Genomic DNA, 13,282 nt, shown 5'->3' with positions numbered 1-13,282 from the left:
GAAGCATTTCTTATTAATTTCAAAGTTGAAAACAGTTTTGCCAACTAATATTTTTGTGGGAACCATTACACTTTTTTTTTCATTACACTTTTTTTTTTTATTATGAAACATAATCTTTTGTAACATTACAAATATATTTACTGTCACATTTGATAGATGTAATGTGTCCTTGCTAAAAAAATAAAAATAAATAAATATATATATATATATATATATATATATATATATATATATATATATATATATATATATATTTATAAAGAAAACACTGATAAAGGTAGTCTTTATGGTCCGTGTACTTTTGCGTCCATTTGTTTTTCGTTTTTTTTAATTAAAATACGGAAAATGCGTTTTTTCCTAAAATGGTTCAAACACTGATAAATAGAATAAGCAGACACAAACTCATTTTCATCATTCAAAATTCACATTTCATTAAAATTTTAAAAAATGAAATAAAGCTTTATTTATGGATATAACTGCTTCATTTAATTTCTAGCTTTGTAGTGTCTCTCAGAAATATAAGCTCCCTTTCGCACTACTGATGTAGTTTGCTGTATGAAATCTTTTGCCTTCAACATTTTTATGATCTTGATCATTTTTCATACCTACTGAACAACATGTATGAAATACTCATTACATTTTTTGGGGGGATTTAAATGTATCCAGGTCTGGTTCTGTACAGAAGTGCTAGAGGGAACGAAATGAAAGCAAGAGCACCTATAGAGGCTATAAACATAGAAAAGAATTCACCAAAAGTGATAAAAGATATAAAATATACCACATTGTTATATGTCATGTTAATATGTATGGTTCCATATTTTGGTTTTCAACGTAGCATTTAAAAATACAACGTTTTTTCCCCATTTTTTCATGTAAAAAAAATAAAATAAAAAAATGAACGAACTCAAAAGTACACGGGCCCTTTATAATAACCATTTAACATTTGTGCCGTATTGTCAGTAAGCTGATCTGACGGTGTGATAAAGGTCATTTCTGGCCCTATCAGTGCATGGCCAGTGAGTGACAAGAAGTGTCACAGGATCTCCTTCACACACAGGGCCTGGTGGCCTGTCATGCGCTGAAAAGGCTTGTCACAATGATATATAGCCTCTAATCCCTCCAGTGAGAGCCCAGCAGTTTACCCGCCCCTCACTTCCTTCTCCTCAAAGCATCCAGCTGAGGAATCTACACCTGAGACGAGATTAGCTGCTTCTTAGAAAAGAGAAAGAGACTCTCTTACCTGCCCAGATCCACTCGTTTTTGAAACTGGATACCTGGTTTAGCCCATCTTGAGTTTTACAATACAGTTTTACTGGCACTGAAGTTGAAATAGATGAAATAGATGAAATAATGAGTTACATTTTCTGAAGATTAATGATGGTTTGGGTATCTGTAGGAGTTTCTATAGGAGTCGGTAAAGTGCTGTGATAATTGAGGGACCACAAAAAGGGATCAGATCCTTAAATCGCTTTAAAATAACCCCTGCTAAAAGGATGTCAGGGTGGTGTGTACCTCAGCGTCTTGTTTTACAATCGTCTGCCTTTGACAGTGCAAATGTATTTGGCCATACTCTCCGCTTAGTGTCAGATTTACATTCAAGTAGTCATTTCTCATTTTCAAAATATTCCACTTCTTTCCATGTCAAATTGTTTTTACGTTCTCCTCACTTCGGCTGGCACAAATGCACTGTGGGAGGAAAAGTCAAAAAAGTCGTCTTTTTTTTTTTCTTGTCTGGTCTTGAAAGATCCCTGCTGAAATCTCCAGGCCCGAGCACTTCTCTTTTGATAGTGTCCCACAGTGTTAAACTAAAATATCTGTAATGTGCAACATGTCTTGGGTATTCTTTCAAGATTCAAGATTCAAGATTTTTATTCGTCACATACAAAATTATATATAGCATATATAACCAGCAGTGAAATGTGAGTCAGGTCCGCTCCATGGACAGTGCAATTATTAAAGAAAACAACACAGATGAAAATATGCATTTTACTGTAGTCTTAAATATTAAGATACCCAGGAATGTACAAGAAGCAAATGTGCAAAACAGGGCGACACTGTCAGTGTGTCTATGTGAGGTAGTGAATATAGTAAAAAGATATTATTCTTGATATTTAATTTTAATGATGCATTGAAATTGCTTGGTAAACCCCCTGAAAATCAGCCTTTATTTGTAATAACGGTAACACTTTACAGGGTTCATTAGGTAACACTAGTTAACTACTTCAGTTAACGTGAATTAAGAATGAACAACACTTCTACAGCATTTATTAATCTTAGTTCATTTCAGCATTTACTAATGCATTATTAACATCAAAAGTTGTGTTTGTTAACATTAGTCAATGCACTGTGAATTGACAAACTGACAATGAGCAACTTTTAATGTTAATGTTCACAACTAGTAATTTAATTTAATAATAATTTAATTAATAATGAATAAATAAAGGTAAAAATAAATTAATAAATGTACTGCTAATTTTTTTATTCATGTTAGTTAATACATTAAGGGATAATGTACATCCAGCTGGTTGTTATTGTATCACCCTGAAGGGGGTTATTCTGTGATAACAACCAGCTGGAGGTACATTATCCGGCTTATTACAGGCTATTTGCTACATAAATAAATAATTAGACTCAAAATATTGGTTTGAGTTGAAATATTTCAATGCAAAGCTTCCGTGAATAAAGCAGTTGAGAGCAAGTGGCAAGTTCAAACTAGAAAGACATTTAAGGGAAATGGTACAGTCATACCACTTACAGTATTACACAACATTTCACCACATAAATAATTATGGCAATAAAATATATTGATTTATGACAAAAGTGTTTTAAATTCTTGCCAATATGTTAGTTATCTTATAATCCATTATAGTGTACAAAACTGTTGTTGCTAAATGGTAGCAGCTGCGTTTGTATGAAACCAGACAGCGAGTCCTCGATACCAGGATGACATAATTAAATAGTATTTTATTAGCTAAACAAACGCAAAGCTTCCACAAAGAAAAACTGTTCCTAGCAAGAGTATAGCACCGACAAAAGTTACCCAGATGACCCTTTGTTATCAGCTTTCTCCGGTTGTTACTGAGGGATAACATACCTCAGAATGTCACGACTGACCAATCAGAATCAAGTATTCCACAGAGCCGTGTAATAACCAACATTAACTACTTGAACCTTATTGTAAAGTGTTTCCAGAATAACTACAGTACATATCAGTCCTATTAATGTTATGATACATTTTTTTTTTATTTAATATGTAAGTAATATTTAAATATGTAAGTTATTACACTAATGTTCTTCAATTGGTGTGATAAAAAAAAAACAGAGAGATAGAGAAATCTTTGTAACTGTGCATATGTCAGCACTGGTCGATGTAATATCGACTAAAAAAGAGTTCAACAAATCATGCATATTTTCTGAAAATGTACTCACCCTCAAGCCAGCCAAGTAATAGATGAGTTCGTTTTTTAAAGACATTTTAAGTAACATCTGTTGCTCACGAGTTGGATCCTCTGCAGTGAATGGGTGCCGTCAGAATGAGAGTCCAAACAGCTGATAAAAAAATCATAATAATCCAGAATTAATCCACATGACTCTAACTAACATCTTGTGAAGTGAACTAGCTGCATGTTGAAGCAACAGTTTAAAGTTAATATGCATTGATGATGAATGTTTTCTAGAAACAGCTTTTCACTTGATGAATAAGAGTCATATGGGTTACTTGTTGTATTGTGATGTTTTTAACAGCTGTTTGGACTCTCATTCTGACGGCACCCATTCACTGCAGAAGATCCACTGGTGAGCAAGTGATATAATACTAAATTTCTCAAAATCTGTTACAATGAACAGAAGATCTTGGATGACCTGCAGGTGAGTAAACTTTCAGCAAATGTTAATTTTTTCATTTAAACAGACTCACTCAAACAGAGATCCTGCAAGTTTTCACACTCTTGTAATGTGCAGAAAACAGTGCACAGTGACCCTAAAATAATTCTAAATCTGATATTTGTGGAAGATTAGCACACTTATACTAATAATGTTGTACAAAAGTTGTTGGTTAGTTTCTGTATTTAATAAATTTGAGGTTTCTGTTTAAGATTTCTGACCTACAGTAGATTCTCTTTCCAATGATTTTAGGACATTTTTGGACATTTATGTGACTATAATGTTTTGGGCCTTGAGTGCTCCAGATGCATGCTGGCTTGTGATATCATAGACTGTAACCTACTGAATCTGTTTATTTAGCGTTGATTTGGCAGATTACATGAGCAATTTATATGCTCAAGATCCTGCATATACATGCAAACTCTCATAGTGAGACAACAATTCAACCAAGAACATTCACAAACAAATTAGATCAGAAATTAGAGGCTGATTCTTTCCAGGGGCAACCAAATGGGTTTGTAAACATTCAATCAGTAAAAGGCAGTGGCGTGTTCTGCCCCATGCAGCCTGTCCACGGCAGAACACTTGTTTTAGATTTGAGGCGACCACCCACTGTCAGGTATTGAATGTCCACTGAACAGTAATCTTGTTTTGAGCTCAGGGGTTTTTCGGGATTTAGTATGAGCCTTGTTGGGTTGAAATGTTTGAACTGGTTCACCTCTGACTTGAATCTTTTTTAAAGTCCTTTTTCTTTTCTTGGTGGTATCGTTGATGAGCGCAACCTTTTGAGTGAGCTTTATCCTTCCTCCACTGGAAACCCTAAACCGCACCATATATGTTAAATATACAGTGGTGTCCAGAAGTTTATACCACATATATCCTGTTAGATTTAAAGTCAAATCATACCGGATAACTTGTTGAGGTTGTGTCAACCGATGTCAATAAATCAAATCCTATATTTCTGTTGCATGTCATTCACTCTTTTCTATTTTTTTAAATATATTTTAAAATATGTAATTCATTCTTGTAATGGCAAAGCTGAATTTCCAGCATCATCACTCCAGTCTTCAGTGTCACATGATCCTTCACAAATCATTCTAATGTGCTGATTTTTAAACCCCCAGAATTCATATATATATATATATATATATATATATATATATATATATATATATATATATATATATATATATATATATATATATATATAATAAGACTTTATAATCAAAAATAGAAAATATTCTAATATAGTCTTAAAAATGTCGTGTGTGTATATATATATATATGTATATGTTAGGGCTGTGCAAAAAATCTAATGCGATTTTCATGCACATCTCATCAGTAAAGACGTTTCTGTAATTAGTAGTATATCTCCAGCACGTGCGTTCAGATCAGGGTTGCAAGGTTTTCACAACAAATCCTGCCTAGCTGCTTCTCAAAACTAGTCTAAAACTAGCACAGTCGCGTTTCCAGAAGGTTCCCCGATAAAAATGGGATCCCGGGGTTAAAATATACGTTTTTTAGCAGGGTTGCCTTGGTAAAAATTTGCATTTTAGGGGCTAAATATCACGTTATTTGTATTGGGGTCGCTTTGACCCGCGGACATGAAAGACAACCACAGACTTGACAACACTGGTTGGCATTTACTACACCGAGCCGTAATTCACTGACAATCTACACAAAATCGATGTTAAAATCGCAGGCTATTCTTTGTCGATTTTGAAAACGATTTTGTGTTAGTTGTCGGTAGACTACGGCTCTGTGTAGTAACTGCCGCTCCACCTGAACCAGTGTTGCCAAGTCTGCGATTGTTTTTCATGTCCGCGGTTTGAAGCAACCCCAATACCAATAACATGATATTTAGCCCCTAAAATGCAAATTTTACCAGGGCAACCCTTCCAAAAAAAAGTATAGTTTAATTTTTTATCTGGGAACCTCCCGGAAACGCGATTGGGCTAGTTTTGGACTAGTTTTAAGAAGCAACTGGGCAGGATTTGTTGTGACAACCTGGCAACCCTGATCTGAACGCACGTGCTGGAGATATACTACTAATTACAGGAGCATCTTTACTGATGAAATGCGCATGAAAATCGCATTCGATTTTTTGCACAGCCCTATATATATATATATATATATATATTTAAAAAAACGCATGAAGTTCCTTTTTTTAGCTATTTGGAGTAGTCCAAGATGCGAAAAGGAAAACTTTTTTTTTTTATTTGTATTTTTTTATTTGTATATGGACAGAGGGGTATTTATGTTGCATTTGTCTAAATAATGCAGGAGATCTCAACTGTGGAAGGTGGTTTGTTTTCCGCTAAGCAATTTCACACTCCCTCACACTTTCACCTTTACTCTTCTGCAAAAGATTGCTGTTTACTCCATGGGCGTTCTTGTTTGGACGGCTTTGATACAAATGCCGACAGTCTTTTGTTTGAGGGAAAGGTGAAATATTTAGGTGGTTCCTAATGCATCAAGACGGCACACTTCAGGGTGCAGGCACTTGGCGATGGGTGTAGAGATGGAAAATAAGGATGTGGAAACTGAAATGCAGTCGCTAAAGGAAATAACATACTTGACCCAGGTTGATCCGCTCGCTAGACCTTTCTGTGTATGTCACAATTGTAATGAGGTTTTCTTGTTAACAGAGGATGTTTGGTTTCTGCATGTTGGCCTTGGGGTAATCATGACATATTTCACCATTTTCAACAGATCTGTCAGTGGGAGGAAGCATTGTGGTCTATAATTGTTTAGGAACATATCTGTCGCCAGGTCAAGTACAAACAGAGAAATCACTGCCTCTGACTTGTTGAAATAGAGCAGTATTCACAGGTATGGAAACAAAGCTCCCTGTATTTTCTTCACCCCGTTCCTGTGAATGCGGTAGGTTACGCCCGAGGCTCTTCTACCAAAAAAAAAAAAAAAAAAAGATAGATCCAGAAAGACTCTTCACTGAGGAAACCTGTTTAAGACATGAGAAACTATAGACATCATTTTCCTTGTAACCGCACAACGGAAACCATTATTACTTAGACTTTCTTTCAGTGTACCTTGACTTGTTTATCTGAGCAGTTCCTGAATCAATATTGGGTAATGCAGTGCTTCAATAGGAATGTGGATGTGTTGTCCAATTTAAGAAAAGAGATAATGAAGCTCAGATCCTTTTGAAATGAGGTGAGACTGAATGAGAATGACGGGGTCGTGTTGAGGACACATTTTTTACGCATAATCCCACAAATCTGTCCTCTTTTAAGGTATTTGATTTTGGAAAATCAGTGGACCGAATCATCTTTCACCTGTTTTGTTTGTAATGAACTGGTAATAGAAGAGATTAACAACTGTCATGTGTTCCTAAAACTATAAACCAGTGTATGATTTTCAGTCAAAACTATTTTGGCTTTCACTACTAAACTGACATTTCCTGCAAATTAAGTTCATAGTACAGAGTTAGTCAATTGCTGGCTTTCTCCTGTTGACATTATGGCACTTTCCATGACTTTCCATTGAACTTTGCTTTGCTGTTTTTTTTTAAGCATTAAAGCAAGTGCATGTTCATAAATAACCACAATTATTATATTAAAATTTTATATTTCTAAATTTTACAGTGACACTAAATGTTATATTAAGGATTTTCCAATTTAATAAAAAAAAATTTTTCTAATAAAATAGAAATGTTAATTTACGTATGTAACTAAAACTAAAATAATATATATACAGTGGTGCTCGAAAGTTTGGGCACCCTTTGCAGAATCTGTGAAAATAAGAGTAATTTTCAAAAAAATAAGAGAGATCATATTAAATGCATGTTATATTTTATGTAGTACTGTCCTTATTAAGATATTGTACATAAAATATATTAACATTTATTCCACAAGACAAAAAAAAAAATGCTGAAATTATTAAAATAACCCCACTCAAAAGTTTGGGAACCCTTGGTTCTTAATACTGTGTTCTCTTACCTGATGATCCTCGACTGTCTTTCTGTTTTGTGATGGTTCTGAACAGTTAAACTGAGCAGCGTTCTTCAGAAAAATCTTTAAGCTCCTGCAGATTCTTCAGTTTTCCAGCATCTTTGCATATTTTAACCCTTTCCAGCAGTGACTGTATGATTTTGAGATGCATCTTTTCACACTAAGGACATTTGAGGCACTCAAACACAACTATTTAAAAAGATTCAAACATTCACTGATGCTCCAGAAGGAAACAAGATGCATTAAGAGCTGGGGGTGAAAACTTTTGAACACGATGAAGATGGCCAAATTTGTCTTATTTTGTTGAAATATGATTTTTTTTCCATTTAATTCTGCCCTTCGTAAGCAACAGAAGATACTTGTATGTTTCCCGGTACACAAATTAAGTAAAATTTACCTTGATCTTCTAATTCCAAAAGGTTTCATCCCCCCGCTCTTAATGCATCTTGTTTCCTTATATATAAAATAATGAAAAATGCAAATTAATTTATTGAAAATATAAATTTTAAGCAGTTCTTTTCACTGACTGTTTGTTTCAAGACAGAGTTTCAGGCTCTGCTTTGTACCCTGCTCATGGAAAGATTAAAAAGATTAAAATTTAAGGTTAAAGATTACATTTTAGATGTATTGTGCCAAAAACTAAAAAAAAGATTTGATCCATTTATTGATTCATCCATTCGCATGGTCACTGCTATTTTCCTACCCAAAAACCGGCCTGCCCAGTTCAATTAAAAACTCCCAGAGAGTCCCTCTTGACCTGCGGTTATTCGTTTAAGCTGGTCTACTATTAAAAATGTCCCTTTGGATACAGTTACAGTTGAGGAAGGTGAACCGCAGAGTTCAGCTCCATATCACATCTCTGAAGTTGACAGTAACTTGGGCTCGATGTCTCTGTCAAGCTCTTTGCCTCTGGCTACTGTCGTATGATTGGCAGTCCGGAGGGACATTCAGGAACTGGCTCTATTATAATTTCCCAAAAGGAATTCAGAGTAAGAAATGTTATACCATGTTTTCAAAGAGACCCATGGTCTGCATGGGTTTTAATGGCAGAATAAGACATTTGCCTTTAAGATGCGTTTTAATGTAACATAGAATGTTTAATTGGGCTGTTTACTGTTTAATTACCGTCACCAGTTAATTAGTCTGTCATTTTTAGTCAGAAATGTTCTCTTTCTGCTGCCTCCTTGTGGTGGACACTTTACTGCTTAGAAGCTATTATTTGAAATTCACTTTGCCTGGAAATGTCTGTGGTAAAAGTCTAGTACTTGTTGTTTTGATCTGGCTTTAGCGCTGTGATGAAGTATTCTTTCCAGTTTAGCTGGCACTAAAGGTTTTCAAAACCTTCATGAAGGTCATTATAGAGACACACTGGCAGGCTTGTAAGACTCACTTGGTGCCTGGAAAGAAAAAGACTAAAGGGTGCATATTGTCAATGTTAATATCATAATTGCCGTGACCCCATTTTCAAAGAGCCCGTAGGTGTGAGGTGCACTGCTCCGTTCTGCTGGAAAGGCTTTCTGGATCTGCAGGATCTTCATAAGCAGCTCATTGTGTGGTCCGCTGCTGTACAAGCTTTCATCTTACTACTTTACGAGTCAGTTTTCCTTTGAATTTTGAAATAAAAAAAGTGTCCGAAAAGTGGTCTTGTACAGTTTTACTAATTGCTGAACAATACCAGGATATGTAATAGACATTTACACTTAGTTTTCTCTTATATTTCATTGAAAATCCCTATATAATAATGATTTCACAAACATCTTGGTGTGTTAAAAGGCATACCAAGCTCCAGTCGAGTGTCTCTCTCGGGGGGAAACCAAGGCCAAGTAGAAAGATTTTCATTAGTTCTGCCAATTTCAGGTTAAAATGAGTTTGAATGGCCTTTTTACATCATTGGAAGAGTTTTCCCCCAATGGGACCATCATTAGGGGGAACTAATGAAAGAAAAAAGCAAAGAAGGGATTTTACAATGGAAAGAAAGCCATGATTCTGATTTGATTTGTCTGTTTAAAGATGTTCTTCTTTTCTATTCAATTACCGTTGTAAGATTACAAACATTCCCTTCTATTGTTGTTTTTGTGCTTTCCTTCTTTCTTTCCAGTCACAGAGCTTTCTTGGATAATGTTCTGAATTACCTAAGTGATCTATTGTATTTCATTGTCATCAGTATTAAGATTACAAGAGATACTAGGAGATTAGTGAGGTGCATATGATACAAATATTTTTTTTTATTGTCTGTTAAAAGAGCTTTGATCTCTTGGCTTGGGAAGAAAGATTTTTTTTTTTTCATGCACAGTCAGGAGTGTAGTAAACAGCATCTCGACCTCATCCACTTCCTTTAGAAGAGGTGAATTAGGCTGGCTCGGGGCCACTGTAAATGTTTTATCCATCCCATAAAAGCCTGGAAAAGATACTGGAACTCTTGGAAAATCCCTGTAGTCACAAAAGACGAGCTATTCCGTCGGAGACTTCAAGAAATTAAAATTCCAAGTGTCGAATTTCCTGTTCCATGTGTGCTTTTAAGTGTTGGCCATGACACTGAGACAGAATAGAGCTCATTAGTAAGCTTTCTGCTGTCAGGAATGGAAAAGTGATGTAATATTATGACAAATCACAGTGATTACCTTCAGATTCAATCATTTAATATATCTATATTTAGCATTGCAACCTTTTAAACACAATGTCTTTTTCTCCACAAGTGAAGTGTGCCGCACTTTTCTTTTACTTTGACCAACTTCCTTGGACCACAGGGACAGGTAATCATCAAAATAAAAAAAAATGAAGAACATACAATGCTGATATTGCATTTTAATGCACATTTTCAACCGCTGAATCAGTCACTTAACCCCAGTTTACTCCAGTGTGATGTCCCTAAATGAATGCATTACATTTTTACCCACTAGATTTAAAATAGATTAAGCCTAGCATTTTTATCCTTTTTATGGATTTGATGGTTTTTATAGACCACAACACGCTTTGGAGTAAGATAAATGTTCGTTCAGTGTTGACTCAAACTCAACAGTATTATTATCTTGTTTTTCCCCATGTGTCACTGTAGTTTTTCATTCTGTCTTGGCAGCTCCAATGAGTTCCAGCCAAGAAATAAGTTGTCGATCTGCTGCTTTCTTATTACATGTGAGTCATATTTTGCTCCTCATTGGAAACATGAGACTTAGGCAGGCTTGAACCTTTGATCCTCGTTGGTGATCTTCTGTAGAGGAAAGAAAAATGCCCATATTTCATTTACCCAGTAGGACCCACATGTCACACCAATAACAAAACAGGCCACATGAGTAATGTTGTCATTTGCTGTGGTCAAGTAGGCGAGCTTTTCGTCTTTCTGCATTTGTAAATATTCCACAAACATCGTGCTTGTTTCCCTGAACCCGAGTTTTATATATGGGTGGCAATCAAGTTGGGGCCATTTGTTCTTCATTTCCTGACTAAACAAATACACGGAGGTCATTCTTCATTGGTTTAGACCTTATTACAGAGTGTTATCTGATGATACATTGATATAGGAATCTGTGCCATAAACTTTCTTGCTTTATTTGAGTTGTGTGTGAAATCTGTCTGTGAAGTAACTGTCATTAGGAGGAATTCAGTTGACCGCTTGCAGATGTTTGGCTCCTTACCCGGAGTTTTGTACTCATAATTAAGTAAGGGAACAGTGATTCTATTACTCAAGGAAAAACAGAGAGCCTCCTCTTCGTTTCACAAATTTTTCTGTTCTTTTCTTTTTCAAATTGCGTCCAAATGAAGATTAAAAAACACTAAACTTCGCAGAGCTGCTGAAGTTCAGGAGCCGCTGCAGCATGGCCATTAGTCATGATTTATTTTTTCTTTTTTTTTTACAAATTTTCTGAATCACTAGATTTTTGTTTATTTCATCCTCATGCTTACAAATCGAATCCTGAGTAGTTAACTGTGGAAAATGTGTGTCATGACGCTCAGAGTTTAATCCATGGATTTGAGAATTTGGAAGTGAGCGCGGTAGAAAACGGCTACTGTGAAAAATAGAAAAGAGTGACACATTCAGAGCAGTAACAGCTGTGAAAATCATTACGTTGAAAGTTGATAGATAGATAGATAGATAGATAGATAGATAGATAGATAGATAGATAGATAGATAGACAGACAGACAGAGAGAGAGACAGAAAGACAGAGAGACACATAAACACACCCCAAGTGGCACTTTTTGAGTTAAATTGAGTTTTTTTAATTATTTTTCTAAATTATGTTAGAACATACATATCACTTTCACGTTAATATGAAAATTTTGAACAGAACATATATATATATATATATATATATATATATATATATATATATAAGATAAATAGATTTTTCTAAAGTAATGTGTTAGAAATTACACATCACTTTTAAGGTAATCTGAAAGAAACCTGAAAGGAAGTTGTTTAAAAAAAACAAGATTTCGGTCCAACATCAGTTGAAAAGTGCAGATCTTCTTTTTCTAATGCGGTCTGTACATCTGAACACAGTCCAGGGAGATGAGAAGACCAGGAGAGTTGTGCAGCAATTAATCACTGGTGCAAAAGCCAATAAAGACTTGGTGGGATGAGCATATTAAGAGAACAGACCCCAGAATCTTAGACAAAAGACACGAAAACAAAACCTGAAACCCTGTGAGCACAATAAAGAGACCTGCCTTTTTTATTTTCTTTGGCTGCCAAATTTCATGGGCAGTAAATAGTCAAGAATGTTACTTCTGCTGATGAGAAAACTGGGGGGAAAGCATAGGTCCACTCACATTTGATTGTTTTGAGCACATCTGTTTGTGTATTCAAGTGTGTTCATATACAGTATAGATATCTGTGTGTGTGTGTGTGTGTGTGTGTGTGTGTGTGTGTTCCTTCAGGTGCCAGAGCAGTGGGAGAGATCTGTGGAGAGACTCACTCAAATCACTGTCACTCTCATCAGAGACAGAAACGCCGCTCTCACTGGGAACCTGCTTCATGTCTGAAACTAAAGCATGAGAAGATGTGCTTAAGTAGACAACCGGGATATGGCCTGTGGACTCACAAAGAGAGAAGCATGGAATCTCAAAGGTCAAAGGACATTTGCAAATGATGGCATTTCAACATATACTAAATTACAGACAGTGAGAGTGATGGTTAACAATCCAAACAGTCGTTCTTTGGATCAAATCAAATCGATTCGTTTCGTTAGGTAAGATTTCCAGGTAATTGGCCAGCTTTGTGCACAAGCACACACAAGCACAAACATACAACTCTCTGAATCATTACATTTATTTGTTTGTAAAAATAAATATTTTTTTTAAGAAAACAAATAAAAAATAACTGTATCTCTGATTTAGGTCTGCTTTTTTAGGTTCTATCTTAACTTTAGGGGCTTAATCTCATTATTGAAAGCATGGTTTCACATGTACAGTAGAGCATCTCTATATGTAA

General features: G+C 35.4%; 1 pseudogene; it reads left to right on the top strand.

Annotated features, from left to right (window-relative positions):
• The window catches only part of LOC128028826 (D-ribitol-5-phosphate cytidylyltransferase-like), a 30,273-nt pseudogene extending 17,373 nt beyond the window's left edge, over window positions 1-12,900 (top strand).
• The last annotated feature ends 382 nt before the right edge of the window (window positions 12,901-13,282 follow it).

The sequence above is a fragment of the Carassius gibelio genome, chromosome A15 (assembly GCF_023724105.1).
Source record: "Carassius gibelio isolate Cgi1373 ecotype wild population from Czech Republic chromosome A15, carGib1.2-hapl.c, whole genome shotgun sequence".
Classification (NCBI taxonomy): Eukaryota; Metazoa; Chordata; class Actinopteri; order Cypriniformes; family Cyprinidae; genus Carassius; species Carassius gibelio.
This window is presented reverse-complemented; position numbering and strand designations above follow the sequence as displayed.